Source organism: Acomys russatus, chromosome 29 (genome assembly GCF_903995435.1).
Source record: "Acomys russatus chromosome 29, mAcoRus1.1, whole genome shotgun sequence".
Classification (NCBI taxonomy): domain Eukaryota; kingdom Metazoa; phylum Chordata; class Mammalia; order Rodentia; family Muridae; genus Acomys; species Acomys russatus.
The window spans coordinates 37,964,702-37,976,221 of record NC_067165.1 but is presented as its reverse complement, the minus strand read 5'-3'; positions in this window follow the sequence as shown (position 1 = coordinate 37,976,221).

The window sequence follows — 11,520 nt, the reverse complement described above, 5'->3', positions numbered from 1 at the left end:
TAGGATTACACACAATTTATATGACAATGAGACCATATCTGAAATACTAGCACAGCAGAGAAACAGACAGAGCTAGAAGGCCAGCCTCGGTGCTGTGAAATCTCAAAAACCTTCCAATGGGGCTGGAGAGATGGCTCAGAGGTTAAGAGCACTGACTGATCTTCCAGAGGTCCTGAGTTCAATTCCCAGCAACCACATGGTGACTCTCAGCCATCTATAATGTGATCTGATACCCTCTTCTGGGTATCAGAACAAACAAACAAAATAAACCCTTAACAAACAAACAAAAGCTTCCAACTACTGACCAAACTAAAATTTAAATTACATAATCCCAGCACTTGGGAGGCAGAGGCAAGCGGATCAATGTAAGTTCGAGGCCAGCCTAGTCTACAAAGCAAATCCAGTACAGTTAGGGCTACACAGAGAAACCTTCTCTCAAAAAAAAAAAAAAAAAAAAAAACTCAAAACAACAACAACAACAAAAACAAACAAATCGAAATATCTTAAATTACAATCTATCAGCCATTTCTCAATAAAACCTAGATAAAGCAAAATTCAAATTTCCCTTTGAAGAAATTGTGTTCGAATTATTAAAAATCATTTATTTTGTGCCTATGGGCATTGAGACTACATGTATACATGTGCACTATTTTCATGCTGTATACAGGGCTTTCAATACCTTAAAGATGTCTGTGATCTGCACTGGGAAAGAAACCCAAGACTCCTGAAGAACAGTCAGTATGGTGTCTCAAACTGCTGAGCCAGCTCTCCAACCCTTGGAGAGAATTTTAGTTTAGACTGTTTTTTTTTTTTTTTTTTTTGAGACAGGGTCTCTCTGTGTTAGCCTTGGCTGTCCTGGACTCGCTTTGTAGACCCAGGCTGGCCTCAAACTCACAGGGATCCACCTGCCTCTGCCTCCCAACTCCTGGGATTAAAGGAATGCAACACCACCACCTGGCCCTTGGAGAGAATTTTAAAGTCAGGGTGTTAACACGCAGCTGAGTTACTTAGAGTGCTTGCCTAAAACGCAAGAGTCCTCTGCTTACATCGACCCCCTCCCCTGCAACTGCTTTAACCTGGAACACACCTGGAATCCAGCAATTAGGAGTTGTAATTTAAAAGGTCATACATTCACAGGAGGTGGGTGGGGAGTGTTGGTGCACACCTTTAATCCCAGCACTTGGGAGTCAGAGGCAAGTAGTCTCCATGAGTTCAAGGCCAGCCTGGACTAGAGAGCTGTTACACAGAGAAACCCTGTCTTGAAAAACCAAAAGAAAAGAAGAAGAAGAAAGATTATAACATTCAAGTCACCTGAGATACACAGTAACATTAAGGCCAGCATGGGCTACATGAGAAGAAACAGGCCTGTGACCTGTGGGACATCTCTTCTGGGGAGCAAAGAGGAAGATTAACAATTCAAATGCTGCCTAAATTACAGAGAGTTCATGACCAAAGAGATTCCATCCCATATAAAAATCTTTTTTTGTTGTGTTGTGTTTATGATACAGGGTTTCTCTGTGTACCCTTAGCTGTCATGGACTCACTCTGTAGACCAAGCTGCTCTTGAACTAACAGAAATCCCCCTGCTTCTCCCTCTGTTTCTTGAGTGCTAGGATTAAAGGAGTGTGCCGCCAAATAAAAATCTAAAACTTTAAAAATGAACACATTTGGGCTGGAGAGATGGCTCGGAGGTCAAGAGCACTGCCTGCTCTTCCCAAAGGACCTGAGTTCAATTCTCAGCAACCACAAGGTGGTTCACAACCATCTATAAAGAGATCTGGTGCCCTCTTCTAGCCTGCAGGTGTTACATGCAAGCAAAAAACTGTATATTTAATAAATAAATAAATAATTTTTTTTTAAATGAACACATTTTACTCCACGATCCTAATAATCAGGAAACAGAGGCAGGAAGATGGTTCAAGATCATCCTGTGTTACACAAGATCTCTAGGCAATACATTCTGCAGTTGTCCTATTTCCAGATAGGAAGAGGAATTGCCAAATACATTTACGATTTTAATATGTAATAATCAGGAGGATGAAACCAATGTCTTCCTGCAAGTTTGAGTCTAACATGGACTATAGAGCCACAACATATTTCAAAAAACAAAGAAGTAAGTTTCAGTGCTCACTAAGGAAAGTGTAATTCAAGACACGTGAGTACCTCCTGACAGGAATCCAGATGGGAGGCTGAAGCAGAGATCTACCAGGAATGAAAGGTTCAAGGTCTACGGCATGAGGCTTTGTCTCAAAAACCATCCAAGCACAAGACAATCATTTGAATATGAATGACATGGTGGAAGGCGCAGGCCATCCCAGCGCTCAGGAGGCTGAGGCAGGAGGATCAGCATTCCCAACCCAATGCAGCTACCTGGCCAGATCTCAGTCTGTGCCGCACAGTGAGGCCCTGTCTCAACACAGAAAATTAAACTAGAGAAGCTGGCCAACGGAAGTGAAAGCAGACATGGATTTTGATCTGAGCCCAATGTCCACAGGAAGAGACAGACTCCAAGACTGCTGAGCTGTCGTGTGTCTAAAATTGCCTCTTAGCCCATTGGGGTATCCTGAAGGAGGCGAAGGGCTTACCTTATCAGGACACTGATCTCCGAGTGTCTTCTTTGGCTCCAATGACACTTTGACAAACCTTTCTCCTCTTTGAGCTCCCCCACCAACAGAAGCTGCCATCTCATTGGCTGAGTTTGATCCACTCATTTGCCCTTATATAGAGCTTTTTCCTGAGTAGTCACTGAAGCAAAGCTCCCTGGGAGAAGGAAGGGAAAAAAATCACAACAATCCTGCCCCTGGCATGAATATCAGGAGTCTACGCATGAAGCCATTCCACAGCACTCAGTTTGTTAGTTGTTTAAATTTAGGGGGTGGGGGTGGGGGGGCAGGATTTCTTTGTGTAAAAGAACTTTGACTGTCCTCAACTCATTTTGTAGACCAGGCTGCAATCAAACTCCCAGAGATCTGCCTGCCTCGGGCTAACAAGGGCTGGGATTAAAGGCGTGTGCCACCACACCTTGCTCCTTTATTTGTCTTGTAAGTTTGTTCAGTTACTTGCTGGTTTTATACCCTTGGCTTGTAACTTACTTCTGTGAGTGTCTTACACTGTAGATAATCGTGGACTCTCAGCAATCCTTCTGCCTCATCCTTCCTGCTGAAAGAATTAATTGTTCGAAACAACACAGCTGGCTGAATTATATTCACAGGTGACTCGCATCATTCTGATGTGAGCTCAGGGTGGAGTTTGTGCCTGGTAATGGACAAAAGTCCAAGAAAATCAAGTTGAAATGATTGTCACAATGCTGAGTTTATTCTGGAGGCCATAGCTGAGCTGATTGGGCTGTCAGTCATTAGCGGTGGCAGCTCTGAGAAGGCCAAGCTGGAGGCTCAGTCCAAAGTCACCTTCAACTACACAGCAAGTTTGAGGACAGCCTGAGCTAATGGACATCACTTTTTCTTCTTCTTTTAACGAAGGTTGTTATTTATTTATTTATTTATTTATTTAAGTAATGTTTTGTCTGCATGTACACCTCCAGGCCAGAAGAGGGCACCAGATTCCATTATAGATGGCTGTGAGCAACCACGTGGTTGCTGGGAATTGAACTCAGGATCTTTGCAAGAGCAGCCAGTGCTCTATAACCTCTGAGCCACCTCTCCAGCCCAACATCACTTCTTCTAATCTTATGAAAAACCAAAGTAAAACAAAGAAAGGTGGCTTGGAGGGAGACACTGCCCTTGGTTTCCCTGAAGATAAGGGAGTTACAGAGAGGATCGGGCGGAGGAAGTTGTGACTGGATGGTGAGCAGAGTGTGGTGACCCCACACCTTTTACCCCCCCAGCACTCTGGAGGCAGGACCAGGAGAATCCCAGCATCTCTGTGGCCAGCCAGGTCTACATAGAGAGTTCTGGACCACCCAAAGCTTCTCAGTGAGACTCTGTCTCAAAGTTCAGACACATTTTCTTTTCTTTAATAAGTGAGCTGTGCAGCTAGTGAAAAGTCACAGTGGGCGTTGAGCCTGATTACCTAAGTTCATTTACAGGCGCTCCAGTGCTTGAAGTTGAGGGAGCCTCTCTGGTCGTCTGCCTACCTCAAAATGTATCCCACAGGACTCCACCAAAATATAAGTGAATAACTTGCTAAATCAGTTCATCAATAGGTGTAATGAATATATGAAAGCTAGCGGGGTTGTGCCATAAGTTTATGTCTAAGAATTGAGGAGCCGAAAGAAGGAGTGCCAGAAGACTGAGTCTAGCACTGGGCGTGGTGGCGCACCCCTTTAAGCTCAGCGCTCGGGAGGCAGAGACAGGCGGATCGCTGTGAGTTCGAGGCCAGCCTGGTCTACAAAGCAAGTCTAGGACAACCAGAGCTACACAGAAAAACTCTGTCTCAAAAAACAACAAAAAAGGGCTGGGCGTGGTGGCGCACGCCTTTGATACCAGCACTCGGGAGGCAGAGGCAGGCGGATCGCTGTGAGTTCGAGGCCAGCCTGGTCTACAAAATGAGGCCACGACAGCCAAGGCTACACAGAAAAACCCTGTCTCAAAAAAAAAAACAAAAAACCAACAACAACAACAAAAAAAAATGATTCTGGCGTAAACTATGGGATGATTCTTTTTTTAGATGTATTTATTATCTGTACAGTGTTTTGCCTGCATTTATGGTTGCACAACAGAAGAGGACACAGATCTCATTGTAGATGGTTGTGAGCCACCATGTGGTTGCTGGGAATTGAACTCAGGACCTTTGGAAGAACAGCCAGGGCTCTTAACCTCTGAACCATCTCTCCAGCCCTATGGGATGATTCTTTATCTCACCTAACCAACTAACAACTGTAGGAGATGGGACTAAATACAAAGGCTATCTTCCCATCCAGTTAGGAATGCCATGATACTGTCAGTGTACAGAACCTCTCTCTCTCTCTCTCCTCCCCCCACCCCCCCCCACTCTCTCTCTCTCTTCTCTCTCTTTCGCTCTCCTCTCTCTCTCTCTCTCTCTCTGCGTGTGTGTGTGTGTGTGTGTGTGTGTGTGTGTGTGTGTGTAGTCCAGGCTGGTCTTGAACTCACCGTGATCTGCCTGCCTCTGCCACCCCAGTGCTGGGATTAAAGGCGTGTGCCACCACGTCCAGCATGCACAGTTACACTCTTAAATTCTCATGAACACGGCTGCCTAAATACGAGCTGAACAAGAGCAACAACACGCATACCAAAGTGGCCAGAAGAAAAACCAGAGGCCTCAGTGCTACACGAAGGTCTTAGGATTACTGAAACTGGAGAAATCGTCTTTCCTAGGCAAGAACACACCATTTGGTTATTCGACACAAAACAGTCAGCCCTGAAAACATACACAAGTAACATATGAACAGAGCATGTATACTTCAGAACAAACATGTGTATACATATACACACATGCATGGTAACAGCAATTAATAAAAAGCCATGCGTGTGAACTAGAGGGGAGGTGGGTAAGGAGGGGAGGGGATATGGGAGGTTTCGATGGATACCACTTTCCAGAAAAGGCCAACACGACTTTAGTTACGTAGCCTTATGATTTTATTAAATTACTTCATTTGTTACATAGACATCACTATATATTATAATAATACAATATTTTTAAATCCTTGGTTGTTATTTTTTTAAATGTTTATTTTAACCATATGTGTGTAGGAGTTTTGCCTGCAAGTATGTCTGTGCACCACAGGTGTGCAGAGCCAGAAGAGCCCAGAGCACAGTGCCAGATACCCCTGGAACTGAGTGGCGTCACCGATGGTCGTGAGCACCATGCGTGTGCTGCTACTGAATCTGCATCCTCTGCAAGTGGCTCTGCATCTTCAGTTGTCTCTCCAGGGCCCGGGTTCTCCTGACTGGATCCTGTGCCTGCTGTTTTCTAGGTTGATGTAAAACTCACTGGGTTGCTAAGGACGACCTTGGACCTCTGATCCTTCTGCCTTTGAGTCCTGAATGCTGGAATTTCAGCAGCCACCACACCAGTTTATGCAGTGCTTCCTGCAGCAAATTAGACCATGGGCTTCTCTGAAGGGAAGCCAGCAAACAGCCTTAAATTTTTGTTTTGTTTGTTTTGAGGCTGTTGTTGTTGTTGTTATTATTATTATTATTATTACTACTACTATGGTTTTTCCAAATAGAGTTTCTCTGTGTAGCCCTGGCTGTCCCAAGTGCTGGGATTAAAGGTGTGCACCACTATGCCCCACTCAGATTTTTACTTATTTATTTATTTATTTATTTATCTCTTTGGTTTTTCAAGACAGGGTTTCTCTGTGTAGCCTTAACTATCCTGGACTGAATTTGTAGACCAGGCTGGTCTCGAACTCATAGAGATCCGTCTGCCTCTGCCTCCCAAGTGCTGAGATTAAAGGCATGTGCCACCACCGCCCAGCTTTATTTTTGTTTTGTTTTGTTTGTGGGGGGGGGGTTAGGTTTCTCTATGCAACAGCACTGTGGCTCTACTGGAACTCATTCAGCACACCAGACTAGCCTAATACTCACAAAGATCCTCTTTTTTTTTCTTTAAGTTTTTATTTTTCGGTTTTCTAAGATAGGGTCTCTCTGTGTAGCCCTGGCTATCCTGGACTGGCTTTGCAGACCAGGCTGGCCTTGAACTCAAAGGGATTTCACTGCCTCTGACTCCTGAGTGCTGGGATTAAAGGCATGCTCCACCACACCCGGCACAAAGATCCTCTTATCTCTGCCTCCCAAGTGCTAAGATTAAAGAGCACCACCAGGCATGGCCTAGTTTGCTTGTTTTATGTGGTAAAATCTTATGTATTCAGGCTGTCTTCAGAATCTTACACAGACTGGGCGTGGTGGTAAATGCCTTTAATCCCAGCACTCAGGAGGCAGAGGCAGGTAGATCACTTTGAGTTCAAAGCCAGCTTGGTCTACAAAGCGAGTCCAGGAAGCCAAGGCTAACACAGAGAAACCCTGTCTCAAAACAAACAAAAACAAAAACGGAACCTTACACAGCTGAAGCTGGCCTGGAACTCCCAATACTCTTGCCTTTAGCTTCCAAATGCTGGTACTACAGGTGTGAGCCATCATGTCCAACCCTAATTTTTCTTATTTAAGGTTAGAGAACTGGAAAAACCACATGAACATGTTATTATTACATGTTTCAAGCATTTTCTCTTTAACAAGAAAACCCAAGCTGGGCGTGGTGGCGCACGCCTTTAATCCCAGCACTCGGGAGGCAGAGGCAGGCGGATCGCTGTGAGTTCGAGGCCAGCCTGGTCTACAAAGTGAGTCCAGGATGGCCAAGGCTACACAGAGAAACCCTGTCTCGAAAAACAAAAAAAACAAAAACAAAAACAAACAAAAAAAAGAAAACCCTGGGGCTGGAGAGATTGAACATCCAGTAGCTAAGGTCACTAATGGCTGTTCCAGAGGACGCAAGTTCGGTTCCCAACACCCAGGTTGATGACTCACAACTACCTGTAGCTCCACCCCCTGGGGAACTTGCAACCTGACCTCTTCAGGCATCTGCTGGGGACTGCACTCATGTGCATATGATTACATTCAATTACACATTTGTATATAATTTAAAACTAAAATACATCTTTCTTTTTTTTTTTTTTTTGGTTTTTCGAGACAGGGTTTCTCTGTGTAGTTTTGGCTGTCCTGGACTTCCTCTGTAGACTAGGCTGGCCTCCAACTCACAGTGATCCTCCTGCCTCTGCCTTCCAAGTGCTGGAATTAAAGGCTTGTGCCACCACACCTGTCTCTAAAATAGATCTTAACAAAACAGGAAAGCAGTGGGGCGGTGGTGGTGCGTGCCTTTAATACCAGCATTCCAGAGGCAGAGGCAGGCAGATTGATGTGAGTTCGAGGCCAGCCTGGTCTACAAAGTGGGTCCAGGACAGCCAAGGCTACACAGAGAAACCCTGTCTTGAAAAACCAAAACAAACAAATAAAACAGGAAAGCAGAAACTTTCACTGGTGGTACAGATTTACTTAATTTGTTTTTCTTCCTTCCTGGGCTAGAGAGATGGCTCAGCGGTTGAGAGCACTGTCTGCTCCTCCAGAGGTCCTGAGTTCAATTCCCAGGAATGACACGGTGACTCACAACCATCTGTAATGTAATCTGTCTTTTTTTGGGGGGGGGGAGGCATTTCAAGACAGGGTTTCCATCTATAATGTACTCTGGTGCCCTCTTCTGGCCTGTGGGTATGTATGCAGGCAGACCACTGTATAGATAATAATAAATACATTTTTAAAAGAAATTTTTTTCCTTAATTTTTATTTTATTTTGTGAAGATGAGTGTTTCCATCTCAGACCACGGGGGCTGGAGTAGCAAACTCCTGTGGTTGTGGCAGCCATGTGAATACTGTGAATCCAAAGGAGTCCTTTGGAAGAATAGTCGGTTCTCTTATAACGATTGGGAACTCTCAAGCTCCCAATAGTGATTCGTTGTCTTCTCTTTGGAGTTGGAGTCACTTTGTGTAGATCTGAATTTTGTGGAATTAATAGTTTATCCAGGGGCTAGAGTGATAGCTCAGAGGTTAAGAGCACTAATCATTCTTCCAAAGGTCCTGAGTTTAATTCCCAGCAACCACATGGTGCCTCACAACCATCTATTGAGAATCACTGATTTCTAGTCCCAAAGGATGAAGGAGAAGATTACTGAATCCCCATCCTGCTTATCCAGATGGATGAGATGGCCCTTGTGTGCAGTGTTAATCATGTGAGAGTCAAAGGATGGCTTTCTTTAGGAGTGTGTTATCAAGGTGCTCCTGGATTTACCTTACCCCCCTAAGCTGTGTCACTTAATGTTGCTACATTTGATGTCATCAGTTCCATGGACCACATAGGATGCCATGTGAATGAGCAAGGTGGGAATGGAGTATCAGTCATAATTTTCATCAATCACAAAATTTTATTCTTTCTTTTTAAAATATTTTTTTATTTTTTACATATACATTTATATTATTATACACAAGTAAAACAAGCTAGGTATAGCAAGAAGAACCACAAAACAATCAGGAATTATATTACTGTTACATTCATAGTGTTTTGGCTATTTGTATTTGGCAACCTTGAGGAAAACATCTTTCCTGTCTTGGTGAGCCTAAAATTCCGAATGTAGATCAATATCTATCATATCTCATCTCTATCAACTTAAAACATCTATCTAGACCTAAAAACATCTTAACCCCCAACAACTAAGCTTAATTGTAAAACTAACCTAGCTGGATCTCAACCCTATCAGAGACTTAAGAAGGAATAAAATTAATTACTTGACTAGGCAGGAAGTGCAGGTTATCAGCTTCCAGAGTGAGAAAAAAAATGACAGAGATAGTTTGCTGCCAGAACAGTCACCCAAAACTCCCTATAATGTTGGATCTTTAGCCTTTTGGCCCAGTATATCTGACAGACACATCTGTGAGGCAGGAACTATTGAGGATTGCTTACCCTGTCTTGGCAGAGTTTGGCTATCAACTCTGCCTGCGTCCAAGCTTGCTCATTTTTAGGCAGAAGTCTGTCTGTGGCAGAAACAAGGACATTTTGCCCAGTGGCTTTTTTGCCACATTTAAAGCCATCTCCATAAAATATTCTTTGAAATTCATCATCTTTTTTTTTTTCTTTTTTTTTTTTGGTTTCTCGAGAGAGGGTTTCTCTGTGTAGCCTTGGCCATCCTGGACTCACTTTGTAGACCAGGCTGGCCTCGAACTCACAGCCTAGAAAAAAAACCAAAGACAAAACAAAACAAAACAAAACAAAACAAAAAACTGGCTTCTCTTCAGAGTCTGTGAATTGCTCTGCTTGGCCTCATACTAACTCTGGCAATGTGTCTTAATCTTCTGGATCCTTCTCGTTCTCTTACTGGTTCCAGCTTCACTGTCTCTAGCTTGTTCTCTCTGAAACCTGCCTCTGAACAACCGCCCCAGTAAAACTACCTTCTCGCTCTTTCTCTCTTTGCCAACTTCCTGAACAGCAGATTAGCACTCAGAGACCAGCATGCCTCTGTATTCCAGTGGGATCACACAGACCTTAGAAAGCCTTTGGATGTGATCTCTTGACAGAGCAGGCGTGTTATCATTCAAACTCCCTCTATAGGTACCTGTGCCCTTAATTGCAGCACTTGGAAGGCAAATCTCTGAGATTAAGGCCAGCCTGATGTACAGAGCAAGTTCCAGAATAGCCAAGGGTATACTAGGAAACCTGTCTAAAAAATTAAAAACAAAACAAAACCAATCAGAAAACAGGGTGATCAAAATTGGTAACCTGAGCTCTTCCCCATCACCCCAGCAGTGACTGACCCTCACAGCTCCCTGTGTGGAGAGAAGCGCTTCCTAAATTTCTTGTCATTAATGATGTCACTGCTTCTGTGCTTCCCCAGGATCATTATCTTCTAAATCCATTCACAATGGCAAACTAGGCCCCACCCACACTCCTGCAGCTGGCAAGACAGAGTCAGCTGAGGGAAGAGGCCTTGGCCATTTCTGCTCTGGAGGACCAGCCCACGGAACCCCTCCAGGCAACAGACACACAAAGATTCTGAGGGCCATTGTCTCTTCCTGGCCCTCCCCATGCCTCTCTGTAGGAGCCCTGATAATGGCCAGGGAACCGGATGTATTGAAGGCTGTGCTTGAGGGAGTGCACGTCCTGACTGCACAGGGTCCCTCCAGGTAACAAGATCAGCTAAGGTGAAGGAAAAAGGAAGGCTCTGTGTGCAGAGAAGGAACAGCTGGGGACAGGGAGTATTTGGCTAAAGGGAGGTCAGAGGCTTCTGACAGCATCAGCTTAGAGGACTGGAGAGGCTTGGGCTCATCTCAGCCCCTTGGGCAAATCATGGAAAATGTGGAGGACACAGCAGAGTAGACACAGCAGTGGAGAACAGGCCTTTCCATGCCTGCCTCAAAGGCACAAGTGAACTGAGGTTGGGGTTAAAGGGAGCGGAATGGAGGGAAGTGAGAAAGGGGGAAGCTGCATCTCTGGCAGAGATCCCTGTTTACTGAGAATGGGGCTCTAGGTGTGATTCTGGGCAAAGGGACAAGGAAAGAGTTTGAAGATCTAGCAGAAGTGGGTGATGAGGAAGACATCAGTCTATCAGAAGAGTGTGTCTTCTCTTCTCTTCTGAAAATCATGCTCCTTTCTCCCATGTCAGGTGCAAAGTCAGAGTGCTTGATTTAAAGAATTCACAGCATCTTGTCTGGGGCATATGGTCTGGATCCCATGAAGGTGACTGCTCACCACAGGTCATGCAGGACAAAGAAGCAGCCAGTGGAGACCTGTCCAGAGCTTGCGATGAAGATACATTTTAAGGTGGTAACTGATTTTGGACTGTGCCACATTACCTGTTGCAGTGGGCCCATGAAAGAAAAGATTCCATTCATCTATGCTGTAGGAAACTGCAGAGTGGGAAATCCCCTGACTCCACTGTCTAGAGATCTGCAAAATGGCGGATGTGGCCTGTCTGCTGGAGCTGCAGCTGGGCAGTGTAGATACCCTCCCACACTAGGCTTCCATCCCCTGTGCCAGAAGGAACATTATCCTAATTAC